A 23,570-nucleotide genomic window follows, 5' to 3' on the forward strand; every position below is an offset into this window, starting at 1 on the left:
TAGATTCAGATGTCCTGAGCATCTCAAGCTGGAAGCCACTGAATGTCCAAGTCTGCAGCATTTGGAAAAAGCTGCAGAGGCAGTGGAGTGGCTGCTTTTTACCATTTCCACAGTGTGCAAGGCACACCATCATCGTGCCACCCTCACGGGCACACACAGGCACAAGGGCATGGAGAAAACAGAAATCTTTTAAGGGACATTCAGTCTGGCATTTGCATATATAGATATTAATATATAGAACTATTTTGGATATAAAGCATATAATTTTACATATAAACATTTTTAAATGGTTGATAGTTTTAAATGTTTGCTATAGCTATATTTAAATCCATTTTCTTTCATGTTAAATAACGTATTTTTAAATATAACATTGTATTATAGTATAAGTAGTAAATTTAAACATACTATTGAAGCATGTTATTTAAATTTATAGTGACAGAATGTTCACTTTTAACCCAGTCATTTTTGCAGGCAAAGAGTCATGCAAAGAAACAATTTAGAAGCAAATGGAGACTCTTTTCTGCAAGTAATTAATACCTTTAAAAGCATGTTTAAAATAATTAGTTAAGCGGGAGAATCAATCTCTTTTAAAAGCTCCCAATACCCCAGAGGCCCATTCACTAGCACGCACCTGCTCACCAACTACCAACACCCTGGTGCGGTTTTTTTTTTTTTTTTTTTTTTTTTTTTTTTTAATCTGCCCTCTTTCTTTTAGGGAGAGGAAATAGATACTTATTTTCTTAAAAAATGTACATATTCCCTCTGCTCCATAACATTCAATGGTGCATCCACTTCTTTTTTTGATGTAGCCAGTGTGCATTTAGAAGTGTGGCTTTAAAACTGTATCAAGGAAATGCACATACATTGAATAGATTGTTTGTGAAATGTTAAATACTGAGACTTCTTTTTCCTCAGTTGTGAAGCACAGATACAGACATTTATTGCTTGCTTGTTACCTTTGGGAGAATCTGGGCTTTATTAGCTTTTCTTAAAAACCATGCAGTTCATTCCTTTTAACTGTTAATGATCTTGTCTTTTGGCAAGTTTTTCTCCCTGAAGATAACTTCATAAAAGTTAACCAGAAGGAGGAAGGAAGCAGTCACTTCTCATTCTTTAGTGGTTTATCATGTGCACCTTACTTAGCGGCCCTAGAAGAGGCACCTTTTAAAAAGGAAGAGTTTTTGAAAACATCACAGTGGCTCTTGTTGGTGTTCTGTGTTGTGCGTGCATCTGTGTCTTTGGAAAGGAATGCCATTGTAAGGAGAGATTCTCTCTCTCACGAAAAGTAATAATTTTCCTCTCTCTGGCAAAAGTTCAGTCCTCTTTTTCACTTTCCCGTGGTGTGTGATCTGGGAGGACAATCCACAGTTTTGAACAGACAGATTTAGAAGTGACAGTAGTCCAGGGAAATACTGGAAGTTAAAAAAAGAAAAAGAAAAATCAAATGATTGATGCTATCGTCTGAGAACTTTGTAGTTACGATGACTGGTCCTCAGGAATAACTGTCTCCCCCAACTGTTCAGAAGCTCATTTAATCTACTAATACTCTGTATTGATGTGGGACAAGCTGCAAAGTGATATGTGTAATGGGTATTTTTGCAGCTGGTACCAAGTGTATCCAATAGTAATATTTATTTTACAACTCATTACATTCTTGTACTTTCTTATTTTGAGGCATTAAAATTAATATTTACAGCTGAGACAATCTTTTTAAAAATCAACTGTACTGTTTTGAAACCTGAGATTCGATTTCTTCCCCCATTGTACAACATGTTATTTTTCTATCATCCGTACATCAGACACCCACAAACTTGGCAGCTTAAAACAACACAAATCTATTAGTGTGTGGTTCTGGCTCTTACCGGGAAAATAGAGGTATGAGCAGGCCACACTTCTGACTTAAGGCTGGAGATAGTATATTTATTTATGTAGTTGCTCTTGCGCTGTCTAGAGACTGTGCACATTCCTTGGCTCCTGGTGCCTGCAGCCCTTGTCAAAGTTAGCCATGCTGCATTGTCCTGTTCCTCACCACATGCCCACATTTGCTTCCTTAGAACTAGGGAGAGGCTCATTAAGGACTCCCATGAAGAGGTGGGGTCCACTGACAAGCTAAGGTAACCCTTTATTTCAAGATCCTCAACCCTAGTTGTATTCTGTGAAGTTCCTTTTGTCAGGTAAGGTTACGTGTTCACGGTTCTAAAGACCTGGGTACAGCTCTCACTAGGGTTCTTTTATTTTGTCTGCAGTACACAGAAAGGTGGAAAGAGTGAGCAGCAGTAGCTGCATTCATTTTATCTGGTTCTTTCTTTCTTCTTTGTGCCCTTACAGAAGGAAGCGTGCAGAAGTATAGGAGGCACCCTTTAAATATTTGTTCAGGTAAAAAAATCAAGAGTGGCCGGGCGGCGGTGGCGCACGCGCCTTTAATCCAGCACTCGGAGGCAGAGGCAGGCGGATCTCTGTGAGTTCAAGGCCAGCCTGGGCTACCAAGTGAGTTCCAGGAAAGGCGCAAAGCTACACAGAGAAACCCTGTCTCGAAAAATCAAAAAAAAAAAAAAAAAAAATCAAGAGTGAAAACCATTGCACTGAAACAATGAATACAGCAAGCACTCAATAAATAGTAGATATAAATATTACAGTTTCTGAGCACTCAATAAATAGTAGATATTAGTATTATACTTTCTGAGCTGACTTCTCATTCTGCCATTGACATATACCTTGGTCCTTCATGCAGCTATAACAAAATGCGTGAGTCTGGGTAAAGAAGTGAAATGAATTCTCTCATAGTTCTAGAGGCTGAGAAATGCAAGACTGCTCTTAGAACTTAAAAGCCTGTTAAGCTCTCAACAGATAAATTTAGAGAGACACATGGATGCAAAAATATGTTGTAAAAAATTATAAAATGCTATTAAGAGACATAATTTTAAAAGGTTTATTTACTTTTGTTTTATGTGTATGAGTGTTTTGCCTGCATGTATGTATGTATGTGTGCTGTGTGTGCCTGGTTACCACAGAGACAAGTGAGAGTGCTGGCTTCCCTGGAACTGGAGTGACAAATAATTGTGAGCTGTCATGTGGGTGCTGGGAGCTGAATCTGGGTTCTCTGCAAGAACAGCCAGTGTTTTTAACCTCTGAGCCATCTCTCCAGTCCCAAGAGACATACTTTAGTTAAGGACGTAGACTCTGGATTTGTTTATTCATTCAGATTTTCCTTTTGCAGATTGTTCACATTGATGGATAGAATTCTTAATCTAGGGCAGTGCTTCTCAACCTTCCTAATGCCGAGAACCTTTAATACAGTCCCTCATGGTGTAGTGACCCCCAAACATAAAATCACCTTTGTTGTTACCTCATAACTGTAATTTTGCTACTGTTATGAATTATAATAATGTAATATCTGTGTTTTCTGATGGCATTAGGTGGCTCCTGTGAAAGGTCATTTGACCCCAAGGGGCTCACAACCCACAGGTTGAAGACTTCTGGTCTAGGGGACTAGCAAGTTTAAACAAGTCAAGTCAGGTCACATTCTGGTCTGCAGGGCACCCAGCTGGGTGACATAGTTATGGGGAGATGATGTGATGACTGTGAAACAGTTCTTTCTCAGACAACAACTGAATTTTTGAGCTAAATGTTTAGTATAGTCTTTAACATGTAACAGTGAGAAGACTTGGATCCGATTTGCTGAAGAAACTATGTTCTCTATAAGAGAGCGCCACAGATGGCAGCATCAGTGGTAAGAAAGTATGATTCTATCCTAACCTTTCTTCCCTGATTCCCAAAGATTTATTTATTTATTTGTGTATGTGCATTTTGCCTGAAATGAGTGTAAAAGTAGTGTATATACAGCTGGTGCTGGCAGAGGCCAGAAGATGGCACTGGATCTCCTGGAACTGGAGTTAGGGATGATTGTAAGCTGTGCGTGCTGAGAATTGATGTAGGCTCCTCCACAGGCCAGGTAGTGCTCTGAACCCTCTCCCATCTGCCCTCATTCTCTATGCTCAAAATTTCAGAGACTATTTTCCTTATCAACTGCTATGGGATGATCCGTCTGTACACTGTGAATACGTATTACTCTCATTGGTTAATGATAACGCTATTGGCTGATAGCAAGGCAGGATAAAGTTAGGTGGGACAACCAAACTGAGCACTGGAATGAAGAAGGCAGAGTTGAGAAAGACCAGAGGAGCCACCCAACAAGGAAGATACCAGAGGATTGGTAAAGCTACGGACCATATGGCAATAAGTGGATTAATAGAAATGGGTTAATTTAAATATAAGAGCTAGTTAATAATAACCCTGAGCAAATGGCCAAAGCATTTTGTAATTAATATAAGCTTTTGTGTGTTTATTTGGGACCAGGCAGCCAGGACAGAAAACTCCACCTCCATTTACAATCAACACTTCTATTAAGCAAAGATTCTTTTCTCATACAATAAAATCTGAATGTAATTTCTCCTCCCTCTACTCCTTGCAGTTCCTCCCTACCTCTTCTCCCATCTGGGTCTTCTCCATTTCTGTCTCTCATTAGACAAGAACAGGCTTCTAGGAGATAATAACAAAACCATAACAAAATAAAATCTAACAAGATAAAATGAAAACCATCATACCAAAGTTGGACAAAACAAACCAACAGAAAAATAAAATAAGTCCAAGAGAAGGCACAAGAATCAGAGACCCACTTACTTACGGATCCGGGAGTCCATAAAAGTACTAAACTGAAAGCTATGGTATGTATGCAGAAGACCTGGTGCAGACCCACGTAGGCCCTGTGCATGCTGCTTTAGTCGCTGTGAGTTCATATGAGCTTTATTATCAGCACCATTGCTAACAAGTCTAGGGCCGTTCATACGATGGCTATGGCTAAGCCACTGTATCAGTGACTTTTCTGTTGCTGTGATAAAATACTATGACCAGATGGCACTTGGAGGACACAAGGCTTTATTTAAGCCTATAGTTCTGGAGAGAGAGTTCGTCATGGTGGAGAAGCCCTGGTGGCAGAAGGAGGAAGCTGGCTGATCACATTTCTTTCACACATAGGAAGCAGATGTAGAGAACAGAAAGTGGGACCAGGCTACAAGACCTCAAAGCCTTCACAGAGTGATGTGTTTCTTCCAGCAAGGCTCTACCTCCTCAAGGTTCCATAACCTTCCCAAACAGTGCTGGGAACAAGATGTTCAAATTCATGAGCCAATGGGGATTTTTTCTCACTTAAACACCACAACCACATTGTCCGACTTTTGGTTATGCATCAGATTCTATTCTGATAACTTGTCAGTACGATGGTTTGAATAAGAATGGCCCTCATAGGCTCATCTATCTGAGTACTTGGTCCTTGGTGATAGAACTGTTTGGCTAGGATTAGGAGGTGTGGTCTTGTGTGGGGAGGAAGTGTATCATTTGGGTACAGCCCACTCCATTCCCAGTTACCCCTCTCTGCTTTGTGCTTGTGGATGAAGATATAACATCTCAGCTACTGATCTGGCACCATGCCTGTTTGCCTATCTGCTGGCAGGCATTTCCTTACCATGATAGCCACATACTCTAATGCCCTGAAACTGTAAGCAAGACCCCAGTTAACTCTTTCTTCTGTAAGTTGCCTTGGTGGTGGTGGTGGTGTCTTATCACAGGAGTAGAAAAGTAACCAAAATAGTGGGCATTGTTTAATTTCAGACATCTTCAGTAGACATTATCAAACTCATTTTATAGGTCAGAAAACAGAGAAAATTGGGCTAACCTTACATGTACTCTAACTGAGTGGCAGCGAAGTTTCTAACCTGGGCATTTTGACTACAGCATCCACTGTTCTTTAGAGGAAGACAGGGTTTTGGGGTACCCTTTTTCAGTGGTGCTAGTTTGAAAGGTTGGAGAACCTTAAGCTTAACTGTCAGAAGTGAGTGGTGGGGGCCAGATCTGGAAAGCTATATCTGCCTCTGGTTGAAGCCACAGGAAGTCTGTTTCTTGATTGACTACCATTTGGTGACTAGACATCTCATTGCTGACTTCTGTCCACATGGTTCCTGACACTTGTCTTCCTGGTCATGATGGACTGCTGTTTCTTGAAACCCTGAGTAGAAATAAATCCTTTGCCCCTAAAAAGTAATCAGTAAGACTGAAGGTAGGGACTGACTAGTCTGGAGTTTGCTCTGTAGACAAATCTGGCCTTACCAACAGCAGTGATCTTCCTGCCTCTGGCTTCCCAATACTGGAATTACAGTTGTGTCCTGCCATACATAGAAGAATTTCAAAAAAAGCAATATAGCTCATTTGCTTTTATGCTCATTAAAAAAGCTTTTTTTTCTTTTTTTTTTTATGTGTTTGCCTTGTGTGCCTGGTACCCAGGGAGGCTAGAAGACGGTGCCAGATCCTATAAACAGACATTTCCTGTCTCAACCATCTAGTCCAAATAACTGACTCAGAGGCTGAATGTAAATTATAAATGCTCTGCTGATAGCTCAGGCTTGTTATTAACTAACGCTTACACTTAAACTGATCCATATTTCTATTTATGCTTTGCCACATGGCTCATGGCTTGCTACCTCATTTTCTACATATCCTGCTTGCCTGGTGGCTGGCTGGCTGGCATCTCTTCTGACTCTGGCCTCCTTCCCATCATTCCCAGTTTGGCTTTCCTGACTGATTTCCTGCCCAGCTATTGGTCTGTCAGCTTTTTATTAATCAATGAGAGCAATACATATTCATAGTGTAGAAAAGGATTGTTCCACAGCAAGATCCCCTGAAATTAGAATTGCAGAAGTTTTTTGAGATGCCCTGTGGGTGCTGAGGAATCAAACCTGTATCCTCTGGAAGAGCAGCCCAGTGCTCTTAACTGATTAGCCATCTCTCCAGCCCTTTCATTCTTAAATCAAGCACTGAGTGCTTAGCAACAGCTGGTGCTGTTAAAGGTGCTGCAGTGTGTGTGTGTGTGTGTGTGTGTGTGTGTGTGTGTGTGTGTAACTGTAGTGCCCATATACAGGCTGCTACAACAGAGCAGGTGGGCCTGTGTCATGGAGGTCTGTGCGCATGGTACTGAGGCAGACCCAGGGCACCTCAAACAACCTTCTCACTGAGCCTTCCTATCCAGAAAGGACATCCTACAAGAGATACATCCTGAATGAAAACCCAGATTTGCTTCCTAGTGCCTCAGACCGTTATGTGCTGAGAAGTATGAATGAGTGTTTATCAAAGTGGTTCATAGGACAGGCCGTGAGTCCAGACTGGCTGTTTTTGACTTTTGCCTCTGCCATTTACCAGATCTTTAATCTGATCCTTTCTGAGCTTTTGAAGACAATGTGTGAAAGATGAGGAATACTGTCTTTGGAGCATGGTGAAGGCCATGTGTGAAGCTGTTGAGACAGCATCTGGGTTATGGTCACTGTTTGGACAGAATCAGCATTTATTAATATCATCACTGTTGTCATTGCCTCATTGTAGGCACTGTGAGTTTTAGAACTAAATCTCTAACAGCACAACAGGTCATTTTGAGAACTTTTTGTTGCCATTGCTGAATTGCTAAGCAACAGAAGATTGGTCTTAATTTTTAAAGCTGGAAAAATTTCAGACACTTTATAAGTCCCTGTGATCTCACAGAAATATATGTTACTGGAAGTGATGTGTGAAGTGAGCAGTTTGTTTTTACCCCGATTGAAAATGTGCAATGACATCATGTAACCCTTTAAGATAACAGAAGCCAGCTGCTCCATTCATATTCAAATATGAGTCACCTTCCAGGGAGACTTGCAAGATTCTATGTGCCAAGCTGGAGAAGTAAAAATTGCCAGCAAGGAGGGAAAGAATAAATTCACACTTGGAAAGATGTTATAGCCTAGAGGCCCAGCTTAACTAATTCTCCCTTAGAGCAGGAAACGATGCCCTAATGGTTAGACATGAGAACTGCAGGCCCTGGCATGGGCTGTTATTAAATCATGGGGATCTCTTATATTCGGTTAGTACATCTGCATAATTAAACATACCTCGTGTTCTGTATAAATGGCACATATTTCCAGGCATAAGTCAATCTATTGTAGTTATTTTTAAAGAACACAATATAGTTATTTCTGATCCACCACCTTCAAGAATTGGAGAATGACTTGCCACCTATTTCCAGTGTCTTCTGTCTAATGGAAGCACTAAGAAGAAAAATGACAACCCAGATCTTGTTAGAAGGACAGAGGAGTGAGGCTGCATATGATGCCTGTCTTTGTGAATGCTTGCTGAGTGTCAGAAAGAAGACCCACATATGAGTGGTTGGAAACATCATCATCATCATCATCATCACCATCATCATCACCACCGTCATCGCTGTCATTTTGATCACTGTCATTATCATCGTCATTGTCATCATCATCATGACTGTTTTGTGACACTGAGAATTGATCCTAGGTCATCATTCATGTGAGGCAGGTGCCCTATCGCCAAGCTCCATCCCTAGCCCATGAACAGTATGTCAAAAAATGAATCATATGTGTTGACTGAATTGCCACATAAACAAGTAGATGAGGTTTAAGGAGTGACAGATGCTCATTAGGGCTATTCTTCATGCCTGAGCCAGATTGCTATGGTCTGTCTTTCCAAACTTCAAACCAAATGATGGTTCAGGAATCTAGGATCAAAACCAAGAAGTCATGACAGGTGAGGCAGTTTGACACAGGCTGCGACACAGGGCAGATTTGCTTATGGAAGAGAGGCAAGTATTAGATAACATTAAACAGCAAGAATTCAAGGTGAATTCAATTTCTTTTCCCAGTGAAGTCTATTGGGGAACAGTTTGGCCATATTAATCTTTACCTTCACTACCTAATTTGACTTCACCCAACCTTCCAACTAATAAAAAATCTATCCAAGCATTTAGTGGTAAAGATGCAGAGCACATTGTTTACCTTAAAAAAAGATGACCAATAATAAAAGATTTATGATAGAGGATTCACATAATCCATAAAAGGAAATAGTTTTGTGCTGTTAAAAGGGTTGCTTAGAGTTATATTTATGGATAAATAAAGATATAATAGATATGCACATATACCTTATATATTACTAAATGAAAATAAGGCAATAAATCTGATTATTACTTTGTGATTTTATTTAATGACAATCTTTTTGTGCAGTGTTCTTTGGGTTAAAAAATTGTGGAATTCTTTTCCTATTTGACCTCTTTTTATTGCAATTAATTTAGCTATTATATTCCTCTTGGTGGAATTTAATTTCTTACCTTTATAAAACAGCAATATTTAATTTTAGTTAAGAGAAGTCAAAGTATATGGCTAATTTTTCCACTCCTGCTTATTTTCACAAAAAGCATGAAGAAATTATTATTATATTATTATTATTATTATTTTATCTTACACACAACATTTACTAGTTTTCCAAGCATGACAGAAATGGGAATATATATATATATATATTAGAACAATTTATGTTAATTTCCACAATCTCGTTCTTCTGTGAGCAGTGCCTGATTCTTTTTTAAATGAACAAACTTCAGTCCAATGCTAAAGAAAAAGAAATCCAATGTGGGACTAATTACAAAATAAACAAGAATATGATTTCATAATAAATCTTTCCAGTGTTGCTCTAACTGCATTACAAAATGCTTCTTCTTCCCACAGAAACTCAGATAAATCTTCTAAAATGAAAAACAACTTTCTATATTCATTTCTGACAAGCAATGACTAAATACTCATAATAGTATTTCTACTTTAATAAGGACATGGTGTGTTGCATACTCTAGATAGCCAGGTTTACATCCATACGACCCATTGCAATGTCAAGCTATATATTTTATAGGAATAAATGATGAAGAAGCCTGAGTCTGTTGAAGCAATAGCCTTCTCATGCCCTTTTCCCCCCATTTCTAGCTTTCTAAAGTGCTAAGTCAAATGGTATTATCATTTACCCTACTAAATACATATGAAGAAATATTTAATAATTTCATCATTAGATTTTAATTATATATTATATATAGGCTATTATGGCATCACTGGCTATTGGTGCAGACCCAAGATTGGGGGAACTTTATTCCATATAGTAGAATTTGGTGGAAGATATTTGTCTTAGTTGGGATTTCTATTGCTGTGAAAGGCACCACGACCACAGAAACTCTTATAAAGAAATCATTTAATTGGGTGGCTCACTAACAGTTTCAGAAGTTCAGTCCATTATTATCATGGCAGGGAACATGGCAGCATGCAGATGGACATGGTGCTGGAGGAGTAGCTGAGAGTCCTACATCTTACAGGCAGCAGGAAGTCGACTGAGACACTGAGAGATATCCTGAGCACAGGAAATCTCAAAGCCCACCCCCATGGTGACACACTTCCTCCAATGAGGCCATACCCACTCCAACAAAGCCATACTTCCTAATAGTGCCACTCCCTATGATATTATGGGGACCAATTACATTCAAACTACCACAGAACAGAATTCTGGAAGCAGTGCTATATTGATGTTACATGCACACATGCTCCTATTTTTGAAAGGATGGCTTTAGTCTTGCCACCTCTGGGCTGGATTCTCTATTGGTGGGGTTGGGGGAATCTTTTTACAACATCTTTGGCCTCTGTTCACTAAATTCATCATCATCACATTCTAAAGCCCCTGAAATCAATATAGAAACATGTCTTCAGAGCTTGCCAGATGTCACCTGGGATGGGATGGCACCATTGCCCCCATTTGAGGATCTCTGTCTTAAAATGGTATACAAACCCACAATGTTAATGGATGGTATTTCAGAGTGGTGAGAATGGGAATGGCACTTCCGCTCTTCTTTATACTTTTACACTTCTTAGTGTGTAAAGGTTCAGACATTTAGACAAGTATTTCTTATTAGGGAAAAGTCAAAAGGAAAAATAAAACCATATAATAAGCAAGTCAAAGTTCTGAAAAGCAGAACAGAGTGTGAAGTCATGTAGTCCTGGTAGTGGTAGTTCCCCACTGGCTCTTTAGGGGGAGCCCACGGCCTATGCCTGAGCTTCCTGTCTGGGTAACTCCGTTGTTTTTACCCTGGGGCTGGGGTGCTGGCCTCTATGGTCATGCGAAGTCCTCTTTAGAACATTAGAGAGAACTCAGGGAACTCACGGAAAGTCAAGGCAGCTCCTTGCTCTAGAGTTAGCCATGGTGGGTTCTCAGGTGGAGGGTTGATTTCCTTGATTGAGGTTGCCGACATAGAGGACCATGGGTTTGCAATGGGTATGGGGACTGACATGTGGCAGTTTCCTAAGACAGTTTCTACTTGATCATTTGTGTATTCACATTTTCTGTGTTTTGGTTGCACATTATATTGCAATTTAAAAAATTAATTACAGTGTGTGTGTGTGTGTGTGTGTGTGTGTGTGTGTGTGAGTGTGTGTGTGTGTGACATAGGGTGTATGTGGCAGTTAGAGGACAGCATAAGGGAGTCAATCTCTCTTTTTACATTGTGGTTCCTGGGAAAGGTTGAAGTCCAGTTATCAGGTTGGCTGAGCCATCTCCTGGCCTTATTTTGCAAAATTTTAATGGAATCAATTCCCTTCTTTTGCAGGACAGCAGACCTTCCTTCATTTCTCAACATGCTGCATTTCTAGGCATCTCTGCTGCTGTCCTTGGTGTATTTCCTTGGGTATAATTACCACTAATGGGAGCGATGCATATATATCTACCAAGGTATATCTCTGTTTATTGGGAGTCAAATTTCTCAGTCTACATATGTGTAGAATATTAGGTATACTACTTATTGTTATCTGTTAAGTCCAGAGTGCACAAAAATACCATGTGAAATCAATGCTTAATATTTCATACCCATTGCCTTTAGTTTCTCATATTTGTTTACTGTGTGTATAACAAGTAAATTGCACAGCTCTTTTTTTTTCAGCCCTAAAATTCAGCTCATTTTTTGCAATAGCACCTTGTTGTAAAACACACAAACATTTTATTTTTTCTTCTGAATATTGAACATCCCATAGTGTCTACAAAGACACCATCTGATAATAGATAGAGGTGAATATAAGAAGCCTTGGTTTCATTTTTAATTTTAGTTTCATTTTAAGTGTATTAACCCCCCCCCCCCCGCATCCCTGCACGTTTAATTTAACCTACTGTGATCACATTCTCATGTTTCAAGAGTGACAAGGGAACAGGGAGGAGGGGAGGCTTTATTAGTGTTGAACTTGGCTTTAACTCCTTGAAAGCAACATTACCCATCTCTGGATCTTGGAATGCCGCACAGCAAAGAAAAAGTCCAGCGCATAATTTGGTTCTCCAAATAATTCTTGAATTAATAAAATAAACTCATGCCTTGCAACACCTCCACCCCTCCTTCTTGGCTCCCTTGTCTGTTGATTTTGCACCCTCTTTTGTTCTGTCCTTGGCTTGACCTTCAAGTCTGACCGTTTGTCTCTAGGACTCACTTTCTGCTCTCTTCCTTGACTTCCTCAGTTCACAAGACTGCACAATGGTGATGTTTGTTGTTTATGACAATTGACTCCCAAAGCTAATGGATGGGTCCAGACCCTTCAAAACTTACGTTAGCTCAATTGTGTCCTGAATCAGGAAGGTAAGGTAGCCAGATGGGTGTGCAGGGAGCAAGAGAGCAGAAGTGGAGGGCCAGACGATGTGTGAACAGCCAGCTAGCCAGGGAAACAGACCCTTCATTTCCACTCATCCTTACACCTCAGGAAAATGTACGTGGAGTTTCTACATTGTTCTGGCTTTCCAAAACAATTCATAAATACTGGATTTAAGTTGAAATATCTCCCATTGCCAACACAACCCTGAATTCTTAATTCCCATCACTATCTGTTGCCTGCCAGGGAAATTTGACACGGAAATTTGGGTATTTGGTGCTTTTCAAGAGTTTACTATTAGTTTTTGTGAGCTATTTGATATTGTGATTATGTTCCCCAAAATATCCTTATATGTCTAAAATGGTCAGGGAAATCTTTACAAGATAAACGGTGCAGGTTTTAAGATGTGCATCTGAATGATCCTGGGGTCAAGGTGAGAAAATGTGATATACAATGAAAAAAGGAGTCTAAATAAAACAATATTGGTTATTGGTTGATAATTACTGAAGCTAGCTGGTGGTGAATATATGCATATTTAAATTTACATTGTTTAAAGTTTCCAAAACAAAATCCTTAAAAAAAACCCTAAGTGTTGTTTTGGCTTCAGGCTACTAGAGTTCTCTCTGATCCATGAATTTTCTATGGACTTCCCAATCTACTTATATTTTTTTGTTTCTGCTATATTTGCTTATAGCACTTTAAAATGTTTGTCATAAGTATATCACCATAATGCTGAGAGCTGCCTCTCATCCTGCAATTCTGGGAATTTTCTTGAACAAGTGCTTACATGTTCATCTGTTTTCTCTGTAAATTTTTAAAATCTGGTCCTCTATCCACTGAGTTTTCAACCTTCTAAAAGAACTATTCTCTCTTCCTACAAAGTCCCCAATTTATCCACGTGAATTTTAGTGACTTTTCTTGGAAATTATCTCCTGTGACCCATTGTGTCTTTCTTAAGGCAGGTGGACTTTCACATAAATTCCCCCTACTATCAGGAGTTGGAAAGTGGGGAGTTTGCTTTCCATGTGGTCTTCATCTTGCCAGTTTTCTCTTTTCTTTTTTAGGATCTGAGCCAGCCTCTGTATCGCCCTCTCTGTGAATTGTGGAGGGACAGTGGGAGTTTACCACGCCAGGGTCCAGTGACCATGCAGAAAACCCTACTAGAGATGTCCACTGAGCCCCTCCCTCAGCTGGCACGGGTTCCATGGCTTCCCACAGTGTACTTCTCTCTTGTTAAAAACAATGCTGTGCTCTTGGGAAAGGAAGATGTACTCTCCCAGCACACCTTTGGGAGTCTTCAGGATCTGTGTAGACTGGGCCAGGGTCCCATTTATTCCTGTCCTTGTTAAACCTCAAAGGAATGAAAGAGGAGATGGTTGGAAGTCCTTTTGCTTTTTAAATCACGGATTCTGGATGTGTCAGTGTATGCATGCCCAGCCAGCCTGCCTTCACTGTTCTATTCAGTGGCGTTTTTTTGACCCCAGAGTGTATAAGATGTGGTTTACCCTGGGACCCAGTAATGCACAGAACAGATGAAAAACTGTCCCTCTCGTTAATGAGGAACAATTAAAAATGAGATTTTAACCATGGAAGGAAAGATTTAAGGATTTCTTAATACCTGTGTTTGTTACCTCCTAATTATAGTACCTCATAGTAGCCCATTTCTGCTCCCTTTTGCACATGTCTCTTTAAAGAATGGCTGTACTCCTCTTCGACTTTATAGGACCCATTTGATCTTTTACCCGTGGTTCTCTCTTTCTGTCTCTTCATTAAAAATGCTAATGGAAATACACTGTCTGGGTGGAAAATGATTTAACAAAGTAAAGTTAAATAACATTAAAATTCATAGTGTATCCATAAAATGTTTATATTTCACATCTAACACTTTTATTAGGTGTTAAGATACAGTGCGATTTAAATTAACAAAAGAGTCCATTTGCGCTACGTAATAAACAGCCCTGGCCCACATTTTCTACCCTCTGTAGTACTGGCCCAGTACTGCGCAGTCCTGTCAACAGTATATACTTTTCCTTTGGCAGAAGGCTGGAGTTTGATGCCAAATTTAACTGGCACTATTCTGGAATAAAAGCCCAACGTATATAAATAAACTAGCTTAAAGCCACTATGGAATTTAGTCAACTAATCAACTATGAAAATAGCTGCATCCAGAGTAGGCATTTATCTCGAAGTAATATGTCATTTGTGTCATGAAGGAAGCAGGCAGGGCTTGTGTGTGTGACAGTTAGCCATGGGAACCTTCAGGGAACATTTCCACAGCCCACCAGACCTTTCTTTCCTTCATAGAGACTTGGTCACACAGTGACCCGACCTGGTATTTGCCAAGTCAAAAATGTGTTTTCTAGATGTTTTAAATTTTCTTCTGAAATCTCTCTGTGTATAGGAACAGTATGTGTGTTTGTGTGCCCATTTGTGTCTTGGAGTGTAGTGTGTAGCAGTGTGCATGCTATGATGTGTGTGTGTGTGTGTAATTCAGAGGGCAACCTCAGCCATTGGTCTTGCTGTCCTTTTTGTTTGAGTCAGGGTCTTTCGTTGTTCACTGCTCGGCTCACCAAGCTAGCTGGCATGTGAGTTTGTGGGGCCTCTCCTGCTTCTACGTCCTGTCTCACCTTGGGAATGCCAGGATTACAGATGCACACTGGTGCCTGGCTGCATATGATCCTGGTCCTTATCTCACATGGCTAATATTTTACCCACTGAGCCATCTCCTCCACCCCATAAAAAAAATAAAAACCTGTACAGAGAAACTGAAGGCCACAAGTTCTTTAACACACCTGTGTATGTTTTCATCTCGTTGTCCTCTATGTTTGAGTGAATATCTTCTTAAAGTTATCTAATCCAGGGAGGGTGGAGTAGTTTTCTTTTATTTGTAAGAAACATTGCCCATATACACTTAGAACACTGCTGACTTGTTCTTGTGGGCCTCTCACAGCGCTGAGAAGTCGTCTACTGCAAACACGACTCATTGCAGCATTGTCTTTGCAGTGTTTGGGACATTCGGTTTTGAAATAACAGCATTAGAGTCTTTTGCAAATAACAGAACATGAATACAAAATTATTTCCCTTGGGGAGAAAAAAAGCTTCAGCTAATTTTTACTCTGGCTGATTTGCTCCTCAAATCACACATTCGTGTAAATGCCAAGCCATACATATGCATATACATATGTATACGGCTGGGAGGTTGTGTGTGTGTGTGTGTGTGTGTGTGTGTGTTGTGTTGTGTGTGTGGTATACTCATATTCAATAATTTGGAGAATTTGTCATTTTTAAATCAATACTCATTCATACCAGGTCAGGCAGCAATGTGGAATGCTTGTGTGTGCTACTATGTTCCACCTAAGATTTCAATTAAGTTTTACAATTCCCCCATGTGGTGGGCAAATGCTGTCATTATCTCGGCTTTATGGATGGATAAGTTGAGAGTAAAATCTGTTCAAGGTCAAAAAAAATTCTGGTCCTAAGAGTGAAAGAGGAATCTTAGCATTTATTTAGTATTTTCGTTGAAGAGAAATATTTGTTGAATGAATAAAATATGCATAGTTTGAAAAAAATGTTGGATCTGAGATAGTCAAAAATTATCTCTTCGTCTTCCCTCCATTTGAGAATACCCTCCATGGGTGAATTTAAATTGTATCTCAATTCACCTCTAGAAAGCAGAGGAAGAGTGGGAGATTCGTCCCAATTACAAGGCACTTGCAGGTCAGGCTGTGGAGGGTGTGTCTGAGAAACCAGACGTGAACAGTTTCATTCTCTCAGTGCGCCATTTTCTGAAGCAAAAGCATCCTGCCGTGATGACTGAGTGTGGGCCACTGACCTCCACAGTTCCATGACCAAGGTGAAGCTCTTTTTCAGTCTCGTCCGCTGTCCTGTGAACTTACAGTCCACTTTGCCTTCATTTTAGTGCAGTAAAAGTTCAATTGATTTGGAACAGATTGGGATATTCCCAAGAAAATCCCCAGATTTAATAGAAAGAGCTCCTAAAAATCCAAAGAGGTTTTCATGAAGCTGTGGGGAAAATTCCAGGTTTATACCTTTGAAATCTAATAATGCATGTCCTGGGCCCAATCTTAGTTTCAATGCATAAAAACCCTATGCTGACTTTGTGGCCTCGCGTCTGGAGGGAAGAAAGAATGCTGTTTAAATGGGTGTCGGGCAGTTGTTTCTGTTTCTCAGTCAACTTTCTGAGAGCTAGTGGGGCTATGATACAGACCATCTTTAAGAAAGATTTGTATCTGCTTCATGATTGCAGGTTCCTTTGTTTCTCTGTGGAATGACCTGCATGCACTGGACACATGCAACTTGTTGGTGACTTCGTACAACATTGTGAAAATCTCACCAAGGAAGGGAGGTTCTACTTTTTCCCTATTTTACAATCAAAGACATTGGAGCAAAAGATGGCATGATGATTAAAGTGACTAAGGCATGCAGCTCTCATGAAGTGGAGAACGGGTTTGAATCCTGTTTCGAGGACTTCAAATCCCAACTCTGCAGAAACCATCATGAAACCTCCCCACAGGCAGAGAGGAATGTACTTACTTTCTAAGTTACAGAGACTCAGGAGGTTACTGGAAGTGCCTCACTTCACAGGAAGTCGGACTGCAAGTCCAGAGTCTGTTCTCAAACTTCTAATGAGAAACACATTCTATGAGCCATAAGCTGGGACCATATAAATATGCATTAACCAGAAGTCTTTTCCTACTTATTATTTAAATGACATCTTTATTACAAAATAAATGACATTTGAACTTGAACCAATAGGAATTTAGTTTTAAAATACAGGAAGAAATAGTGAGGTGAGCATTTCAGAGAGCAATTATCCTTTCTAAATTTGGCTGTTATGTAAGTTGGGGTTATCTAGAAAAACAACCATTTGGGGATACAAAGAGATATGGATAAAGGTACAGATAAGCATATATAAAAGGAGTGTATATAAAAGGGGTTGCTATCAGTTGCTGGCTCTCATACTTACAGAGCCTAAGAGGTGGACAATGAGTCCTCTGCAAGTTGGAGGCTTGGGAGAGCTGGTGGTGTCATTACACTTCAAACTCAACGAACCTAGGATTGGGAGATACCGAAAATGTGACCCCCAAGATGAGTCCAGAGTCCAGAGGATGGGACACATTGAAGGAGGTGGGTGTCCCACCTCAAGAAGAGAGAGTAAGTCTGTACTTTCTCTTATTTGTCCTCAGGCCCTCAGTGATGTTGGTAGTGTTAGGGTTTGAATGTGAAATGTTTTCCCCAGCAACTCAGAAGAAGGCAAGTATGTTTTAACTCACATCTTCATGGGTGAGGAGGTTGGTAGTTATAATGTGTAAGTTTAGCCTAGTCACCTACTTTTGCCAGTCAGGCCTCAATTCTTAAAGCAGTGGTCCTCAACCTGTGGTCATTACCCTTTTGGGGAGGGGGTCACATACCAGATATCCTACGCATCAGATACTTACATATGATTCATAACAGTAGCAAGATTACAGTTATGAAGTAGCAACACAAATCATTTTATGGTTGGGATCACCACAACATGGGGAACTGTATTAAAGGGTCACAGCATTAGGAAGGTGGAGAAACACCATCTTAAAAGCTCCGCAACCTCTGTCAATCCTGCCCCCAGGTGGGAGCAGAGTATTCAAAGACATAGGATCAGTCTGTGAGTCTTCAGATAGAACACAGAACAGATGACTCTATGTCGTCACTGAGCTTATGTTTTATGGAAAGGGAGGGTGGAAAATGAAGAAAAGTACATTCCACAGAGCTAGCCAAGTTTGCCAATGTATCCCAGAAGAGTCTCAAGCTCTCTCTAGAGGCTAGATAGAGTTTGAGCTTCTAAATCTCCTGACTTTACTTCCCAGTGCTGGATATGAATGTGTGTTACCAGGCCCAGTTTATGCAGTGCTGGGGCTGAACTCAGGGCCATGTGTGTCAGGTACTTGGTCTCAGTGGTGAGGATAGCGCTAACATAGATGACGTTTGCTCACGTTACATGGTTGCTCATCCTCAGGCAGGCCTACGGATTCAATCATGGATTCTTCTGGAAATACCTTAGCAGGCATGTTCAGAAAGATTGTGTTCCCAGCTACCTGGGTATTCTTTAGTTCAGTTTGACCCACAGCCTCAGCCATAGGAGCTTCAAGTTTGAGTCGGCTTATGAAGAAATTTGCAGCTGTGGAAGTGAATTACGTACTAATTTATTTGTACTGCCTATAGATATATGGGACTGTCATTTTAAGGGTGATGTAACATGGTGGAAGACAGACTCTCTTAGAGATCTAGAATTTCATTGGTGATGAAGATGTGATATATGGGAAATCTTATCATAGACAGTGTGGAGTGCTGTGTGGAGCTACAGAAAAGGAAGACCTTTGTCAGAAGGTACCATAGGCCAGGGATGTCCTAGCAGATGTCATCAATTTTGAGCTAGCTCTAAAGAAGAAGAGGAGTGGGTTTTGCTAATAATTTAGTATGGGGGAATCACCCTGTAGAGAGATGTGTTGTACACTGCTATGAGATGGAAGCTGGGATACACCTGTCATGGGATACACACTCGTGGAGTGTGGCACAGAGAGAAAATCAACAGTTCAGCTTATTGTAAAGTCTATGGTGTGAGAGTTCAGAACAGGGGAGCTTGACCTCACCTGGTGTCAGGGAGACAAAATGGCCCAAGGGAAGTATTCTTAGTAATATGAGAAAGTCAAGAGATGTGTGAAGTATGGTTACCAGCTCCTTAATTCTTACAGAGTAACTTTTAATTGCAATGACTTTAATTTTTATGTATGTATGCATGTGTGTATACATATCTATGTGTGTTCAGGTACTGTGTGTGTGTCTGTGCATGCACATGTATGCATATGCACATGCTTGTGCATACATGTGCTTTTGGAGGAGAGAGGTGAACCTCAGCTGTTTTTTCTCTTAAGCCAGCTACTGTACTTTCTTTGAGACAGTCCCTGTCACTGGCCTGATAGTCACTCATTAGGCTATACTGGCTGGCCACCCAACTTCCAGGGTCTACATGTCTCCATCCCTACAACCCCGGGATTACAAGTGCGACCACCATGCTTTGCTTTTTTGTGTGGGTTCTGAGTATTGAATGCGGGTTCTCATGTTCGCATGCATGGCAAACACTTTTCAAATCGAGCCATCTCTCCAGCCCCACAAATGATTTTCCTTTGTCAACCCACTTATTTTCTCAGCACACTTTACCGCCATTTGTGAACAAATAGAGTTGAAGTCGATTCAAGGTTACTCTGGGGAAAGTATGAGGACTCAATTCTTCCCCGTACATCCTGTTTGGTGGTACAGCTCAGAGGAAGGTGAGAGGCACAGCGGGCAGGGTTCAGGGAGGCGGCTAGCCATTTTCCTGTGTAGAGGACAGACTCTGGAGTCAGCTGTCCCCAAAGGTCCTTGGAGGAAATTTAAGGAAGGCTAAGCTAGATGAGAAAAGGCATAGGCTGAGTTTGGTACATTGGACACTTCCTACCCATAGAACTTCAGATGTATACAGGCATGGAAGGAAATTTGTCCACAGAGAAATAATTGGTCCTTGGGTGCTTATATCGTGGAAGCTTTATGGATTCAGATCAGCTGACATTGTGTGGACTTCACAGCCAGTGAGAAACCCATTCAAATATTTCTGCCTTGGGGCTGAGGTGGGTGGAAAGAAATGTACTGTAGGAGGTGTCCAGCAGCCTGGGAGTAGCTGAAGGGGATTGTTGGTTTAGGCTGTAGTATGAAGAGGTGAGAACTTGAATTGTAACCTCCCAGCACTCATGAGGGCAAGCCATGGTGGGCAGAGAGATCGGGGAGTTAAGGCATTCTGCTAAGCAAGACCTCCAGGTGGGACTCCGGAGAAGAATGTGACGGGAAATCAGTAGCTCAGAGCCATGACCAAGTGTCGAGACTGCTCTAACATCTTTTCCTAAGCCAGAGGTCCCAAACTGGCACCGCACAGGCCCCATCTGGACTGCAGATGTGTTTTGCTTGGCCTGCAGAGCATGTTAAAATTCTTTCCAATTTCTACAGCAGCATACACACCAAGAGACGGACCAGAGAAGCCCCTCTTTTAGCTTGTCTTGCAATATCAGAGCATCCAGTAATCTGGGTTTCTCTTCCTCCATTTAGCAGTCTAAGTCTAGGCCCAATGGTCCCCTTTGGACAAGGCAGGATGCCCCCAACTGATCTAATTTCACCTGGGCAATGCTTTTTACCCATTCATTCCTTTTCCTTTCTTGCCAGCAGTTAGAGTTCCCAGTGCCAGTATCATTTAAACATTTTTTAACGAGAGAGGAGAGAGAAAGGGGGAGGGGGAGAGAGAGGAGACAGAGAACACAGAGAGGAGGCAAAGAGACAGACAGACACAGAGAAAGGAGAGAGGGAAAGAGGAGAGAGAGAGAGAGAGAGAAGAGAGAGAGAGAGAGAGGAGAGAGAAGAAGAGAGAGAAGAGAGAGAACAAACAACTCAGGTGTCATTTAATCGCCTGGAGCTCACCAGTTAGGCTAGACTAGCTGGCTGGCCAGTGACCCCCAGGGATCCACCTGGCTGAGTCTCTGGGCACTAGGATTACATGTGCAAGACACCACAGCTGACATTTTACAGGGATCCATCGCAGGTTCCTGCTTGGGAGGACAGTGCTTACAGACTAAGTGGTCTCGCCAGGCCCTATTTCCAAGCTTTTGAAGGGAGACTTTGGAAGTTGGTTTTATCATTGGCCATGGTTCCCCTCTGCCCACCTGTGCCTCCTCAGGGGCGCCTGTTTCCCCCACAGATGGCTCACTGCTCTGGTTGGGCAGGTATCCCCTACCTTGCCGGATTCGTTGCTGGAGTCGGCCACCTGCCAGCAGCCTTTTTCCTTCGACTCAATCATTTCTCCCGAAAGGCTGAGTGATGTTTACATGCTCAGAGAACATGTGCCCCATTCCACAGAGGCTTTTCACAGTAGGCTTGTTCTGGTAGCCTGGTGCCGACATCTGTATTGAAGACAGTCCCTGTGCTTTGCCCCGCTCCTCTTCTAGAGCCTGCTTTCTTTCCCAGACCACATTAATACAATCATATTAGCGGGAACCTCATGAGATCACACACTACAGGTCGGAAGCAGTCAGAGGGCAGGGGTGCAGCTCAGTTAGTAGACTCTTGCTTATCATAACAAAGCCTTGGGTTCAAGACCCAGCACTTTCTGAACTGGGTGTGGTGTACATGCTTATAATCCTAGCACACGGGTGATGGAAGCAGGAAGATTAGAAGTTCAAACTCAATCTGGGCAATATAGAGAGCTCGAGGCTCTTCTGGGCCACAATTGCAGTTTCATGGGCTACACTTATTGTAATTTTTTTCTTTATTATCTCTCAACTTTTCCTTAAAACCCAAGCCCAGTGAGGAAATAGACTCAGGCTTTCTTTGTGTGCTATCTGCAGCCTTCAAACTGTGCCAGGCACATAGCAGATGCTCAATAAATATCTGTCAGATACAAAAAGGCTGAAATGTGTCCCTAGTGACCTGATACCATGCTCTTCTCTGGCCATTTGATTTTCCTTTGTCTCTAGTATTGCCTTCCTGTTCCAAGCCCTGTTTCTCACCTAGTTCCTTCCTAATAATTCATATGCTTTCTTTTCAGACTCTGGTGTTAATGACTCCTACATCTGTACCTTTAGGCATAACCTCAATCCAAAGCAGGCTGTGAGTATCGGCTCCAGTTGCAAATTGGACATTCTGCCATAGCTTCTGGAAGGAACATAGTGTCTCTAAAGTCTGTATTTCCTCTAATTTCTGAAAATTCCACTTTGTCTCTTGCTTTTCCTATTTCCATGTGTGAGTCTGCTCTTAAGCACAAGCACAGAACACTTGGAAGTTCTTTGTCCCTTACAAGGGACCGGAGCTCAGCCTCAGCCCCCCCCCCCACTTTCTTTGTACAGCTTCCTCACACTGGCCGGATCCTCATTCTTGACAAATGTCTTCATTAGCACCGGCGCTTTTATCTCTCCGCTTCCCACCTTTTTTCTATCCCTACTTGAGAACAGATGAACTTTTGTACACTATCTGAATAGGTCATTATTCTACATAAATCCTATCTTTCCACTCAAGGCAACTTTGTGAATGTTTCTCTCTCTCTCTCTCTCTCTCTCTCTCTCCTCTCTCTCTCTCTCTCTGTGTGTGTGTGTGTGTGTGGTGTGTTCCCAACCTGCTTTCAGACTCTGTTTCCTGTGGTTGCCTTTGAACCGTGAAGACCTTGACTTGGTAGGGTTCTTTGCCCTTCTTTACCTCACAGTAGTGCACAGCCCCAGTGGTAGCAGCCAGGAGCATCTTGGCAGCTCAGCCCTTCTCTGTGTCTTCCAGCATCTGGGTATGATCTGTGGCTTCCTCCAGAAGCAGAGCTGCAAGTTATGGGGCTCAGTGCTGTATTGGTCTGGTTTGTGCTGCTGTAGCAAAATAGCTGAGGTTGTGTATTTGATTTTTCAAAAGCCTGTAGTTCTAGAGGTTGAAAGTCCAAGATCATCCATTTGCCCTGTAGGAGGATTTTCAGTACGGTAGTGCTGGAAGCACACCATGGAAGAGCAGGTGGGTGATGAGACATGAAATAAAAAAGACTGAAGGTCCGTGTTTGCTCTTTGTGACAGCCCACTCTCAAAAGAACTAACTGAGGTCTTAGGAGAACCACATTAATCCCTTCTATGGATGGCTCCTAAGTGGCATATTTACCTTCTTTTAGATCTACAGATCTTTAAAAGTCTGTTTTAGTCAAGGTTCTAGAAGAACAAAACTTATAGATTGAATCTATCTATCTCTATCTATCTATCTATCTATCTATCTATCTATCTATCTATCTATCCTCTCTCTCTCTCTCTACACACACACACACACACACACACACACACACACACACACACACACACACACCTTATTAGAATGGCTTACAGGTTGTGGTCCCGCTAGTCTAACAATGGCTGTCTAGCAACAGTAGGTCCAAGAATCCAGTAGTTGTTTAGTCCATGAGGTTGGACATCTCAGCTGGTCTTCATTATATGCGAGAATCCT

The sequence above is a fragment of the Peromyscus leucopus genome, unplaced genomic scaffold (assembly GCF_004664715.2).
Source record: "Peromyscus leucopus breed LL Stock unplaced genomic scaffold, UCI_PerLeu_2.1 scaffold_92, whole genome shotgun sequence".
Classification (NCBI taxonomy): domain Eukaryota; kingdom Metazoa; phylum Chordata; class Mammalia; order Rodentia; family Cricetidae; genus Peromyscus; species Peromyscus leucopus.